Here is a 4,780-nt window from a genome sequence, read left to right on the forward strand (position 1 = left end):
AAGTGCATAGCCATGACGTGATAGAAATAATAACTTGGATAATGGGACAACTTTTAAAGTGACTGAACAAAGGATGAAGGCCTATAATAGAGAAACTATCCTGCACGACAAATCGACATTCCAGCTCCATGACTCCTAAGAGTTTGCCCCTACACTCTAAACAATTTTTGCCTAGGCAACAATATTTTACATTATATACATAAATAATTTTCATTAATTTTAATTTGCATGAGTTATTTTATATTTATTTTATTTCCTAACTATGTCTTTTCAGCTAATTTTTGACACATGGCAGCTTAGGATCAAGGCTCACACATTGGAGGAAGCAAAACCCTAGTAATTGGGTTTGGACGGTAACTTTAAGAGAAAAATTTTCCTTTTTACTTTTCCTTAATATCTTATTCTTTTTTAATTTAAAATGATTCAATCAAATATCTTCTCATTTAATACCCCAACCCCACTTTTTACTTTTTAACCCTAAATAACCACCTCACTTACCCACATTTTTTTCTTAAAAACCACCCACTTTATTTTTCTCTCTTATCAGTTCTCTTTTCTTTTGTCTATCTTTATCTTTATTTTTTTCCTTTGCTTTTTTCTTTTTCCTCTAAAAACCTCCATAGTTGTCCCATTTAGTTCACATGTTTTTGCTTTCTCCGTTCAAAAATTAATGTTGCAACAACATGGTTCACTCAAAACCAAACTTTAGTGCATCCACCTCATCTGTCGAGGCCACAAACTTTCAAAGTACATAAGTTGAGAGAAACTTTCAAGCATTACAGCCATAACAGGTTTATCTCGAAGATGGATTTGTGTTTCCTGCTAACGATGAAAAGCCATTTGGGCCTGAGGTAATTAAAATTATTAAAAAGCACAGATGGGAGAAATTTGCTATGCACCCAAAAGCTGTGGAATCATCATTGGTTAAAGAGTTTTATGCCTATTTAGGAGACCCTTCTCAGCACTCAGTGTACGTTCGAGGTAAGTTCATTTGGTTCACCCCATCCGCTATCAACCGTTACTTCAAGCTTGACAAGGTTAAGAACCAACATAAGAAATTTATTACCAAGGTAAATTTTGAAACATAAGATGGGGTACTCGAAGACATGTTCTTTGGCTGGGCCAAATTTAAAGGAAACGATCCCAATCGCAAGCGAGTTGATCGTCGTGGCCTCAAGCTGATCACTAAGCTCTGGAACCATTTCCTCAAGGGCAATCTGATGCCCACGTCTCACAATTCCACTGTGTTTCTGAGGCAACTGATGATGCTTCACTCAATCATCTATGAACGACCAATTGACGTATGAGAGATCATTTTCAAGCAAATCCATAAGTGTGCTGAGAAGGCTAAAGGTAATTTAATTTTTCCAAATTTAACCACTACTGTATGTAGGGAAAAAAGTGCCTGAGGAGTCCCTAAAAGAATTCATCCAGTCTAAGAAAGCCATTACAAAGAATAAGGTACCAGAGTTGATAAGTTTCAATGACGATGCCCGGGTGAAGGACTGGAGTGCGGTGCAAAATCTGTTATCGTGACGCTGATGACTATTGTGGTGACTGCCACCTGAGAGACAAAAGAGAGGCTGGAGCATTTGGAGGGCCATGTAGAGACATTCTTTACTTATGTCAAGGTGAGGGATTCCAAGCTTAATGCATTATTCAAAGAGCTGCTACCAATCTCTAATGAAGATCTCCCACCATTTCCTGACGACATCTTGCCCAAACTAGCACTAACAAGTAAGCATGCATTCTTTGCCTCGACGTAGAATGATCATCCCGACTCTCCGATAGATGTCTCCCCACTTGCTACACACTTCTCTTATGCTCCTAAAGAAGAACAATGCTGCCAAAATGAAGAACACCTCAGTCACAGCTCCTTGGAGAGTATTGAGGTGATTCCGTAAGAGTTCTTTGAAGAAGAGATTGCCCCCGTTGATGTTGTTGTTAAGTCAGTTATTAAACAATCCGCCATTAAGTAAACCACTGAGTACACCCCCGACCTAATCACTTAACATACTCCCAATACCGAAACAAGCCAGCCCTTGGAACCGCCAGCTAAGTGTTCCCCTACCAAAGAGATGCCACGACGAGTTAGTCACCCTAGGATCAGGCGTCGCCTCAAATACTCAACTGGTTACACTACTATTTCTCCCCCATCACCGCTCAACTCTGAAGAGTCCAGATCTGACAACCCACCCCCTCTCAAGCGACGCCACACTCGAGTGTGTAGCAAGGCCAACCCACCACAATGAGGTACCTCACCCCCTTGGTATTTGCATGGCATTTAGATTAGTTTATCCTTACTTAGTTTTCATGCATTGAGGACAATTCATCCCTCAAGTTTGGCGGAGGTGTTTTGTTTCACATTTAGTTAATTGCGTTGATAATGTTTAGTATAGATATTTTTTTGTCATGGCATAAGTTATGATTAGGGTAGTTACTTGGAATGAATTAAGGATGCCCAATGATAAAAGAAAATTTTTGCCTTGGCCAAAATTATTGTACATGACTGTTGAGGAGGATAAAGTCTGTCACACCCCAATATAGGGGTCAAATTATAAGTTTTTGAAATCATAGGCAATTTTAGAAAGTTGTAGGAAATTTAAGGACTTGAACCAAAATTTTACCATTTTTATTACTTAGGGAAAAATAAACCCTCAATTGGTTAATCCTAATTTTCACCTCAAATTTATCAATTCCCAAATCTCTAAAACCCTCCCCCAATCGAAGCCTCGCTGGCCTCCCCAAACTCTAGTCGACCGACCACTGTTCGGACCACTGCTACCCCTGTTCGACTCATCATTGACCGACGATCAAAACTCCCTTGGTTTCTCACCGTGAAATACCTTATTCCACCATGAATCGAAGCCTAAATCACCACCGAGAACCATATCCCGCTGTTCAGTTTCTTGTGATTTTCGGTCTCACCGACAGTCCGTTCGTCTCACTGTCCCCAGTATTATGTTTCCTGGCCAGTTCTAATTAAAACCCGACCGGGTTCATCGTCCCACTGTTGTATGTTCTCCGTCCACTGTGGTAAGTGCTCTGACCATCTTATTCTGTTCGATTCACGATTTTAGGTTGGGTTTCTAATATGTTTTGGTTGAATTGTGATGATTGCTTGAATAGGGAGTAATCAGCCGACCACCCTGAGACTGTTGCTATTGCCACGTGCCTACGCGTGTGCGTGGGCTTGTTATTCCTACATTGGAAATCTTCTAAAACTGGTCCAGCCGGTCTGGACTAGTTTGAACCGGCCTAACCCGATCTGAACCGAGTCTGTTTGACCCGATCGAGTCAAATCGGACTGAGTCAACTCGTCTAAGTTAACTCGTCAAAGTCAACCCGTTGACTATGACCTAAAAATCAACTTTTTCAAAAAAGTCTTTTTTATGTTTTTCAATATCCTGACTTCGATTCTAAAATCCATTTTGCCAAATTCACACTCGATAAGCCATTTTTCAATGGTTTATCTTTGGATTCAAATTAGTTTCTCAATTAAGTTATGTTTCTGACGTAAATTTGATTGCTTTATATCCGAGGAATTGTTGGACATTGAATTAAGGTCCGAGGGTGATTGAATAAATTTTAAATGGTCAATCGATATGACATGAAAATCGAGGTAATACTCTACTACCTTTTGTATGTTTTTTTGAACTCATTGATAGATGGTAAATACATGAATGGAAATTATTGGTCCATTAGATGTATTTAACTATCATTGGACTCACACATAAATTGGAATAAAGCCAGAACACATTATAAGACTCAGACGACTCAAAAAAGAGAAACTGAAAGATCAATCAGAAATAATTATAAGTTTAGTGATTTAATAATAAATGAATTGGTTTCAAGATCTATAAATTTTGATAAATTTCTTTAAAGGTTAAATACCAGAATAATTTGGATAAGAAATTACCTAAAATAGCCCTAAGGGAAAAAAATACGAAAATGCCCTTATAGTGTAAAAGACCAAGACTTCCTCGGATGGTGAAATAACTCCGAAAGGACATATTTTACCAATTATCACAAAAATTGCATATGATTGAATTGAAAGGAATTACTAAAATGTCCTCGAGCTTCGTAATAACTAAAATAACCTCCAATGATCAAAGGAACAAAATACCCTGAACACTAAAGGAACTAGAATACATTCAAACCTAATATATCAGAAGTAATGTCACTGACAGAGTTGAGTGGAATGACGATGATACGCTTAAAGTGTAAAAAGGACTATGGATGGTTATGATAAAGGAGATGACCTAAGAACTTATATTTTGATCCACTTGAACCTTGGAATTATCGAATGTACTTTACACGTCTGAATTTCATGAAATGATTTAATTACTATAGAAACTCCAAAATGATCAGAATAGACTTAGCAACTAAATGACCTAAGTACCTTCAAAGACCTAGAATTAAGTGAATGACTCAGATAAGTATGGAAACACTAATGAACTTATATGTTGTACCGCCCTCAAGGGTTTTCAACCCCAAATCAAGCATGTCGACATTTTTTGATATCGTTGTAATACAAAAAAATTAAATACCACTGAAACACATATTCGTCTCCTCAAGAACTGATCAAGGATGATTCTAATATTGATCAGATCTACTAGTGCAGTCAGTAATAAGAAGTGAATAATAATAATGAAGTAGCACAGTCTGAATGATTGACAAGTATTGCGGTGTTAGGATCGCTGGTTCAATTGGTCTCAAAATCCTATTAATTCAATACATAATATTGAATACCCCTTATTGTTGAGTAATTGAATCGCTC

The sequence above is a fragment of the Hibiscus syriacus genome, unplaced genomic scaffold, assembly GCF_006381635.1.
Source record: "Hibiscus syriacus cultivar Baekdansim isolate YM2019G1 unplaced genomic scaffold, ASM638163v2 tig00117034_pilon, whole genome shotgun sequence".
Lineage (NCBI taxonomy): Eukaryota > Viridiplantae > Streptophyta > Magnoliopsida > Malvales > Malvaceae > Hibiscus > Hibiscus syriacus.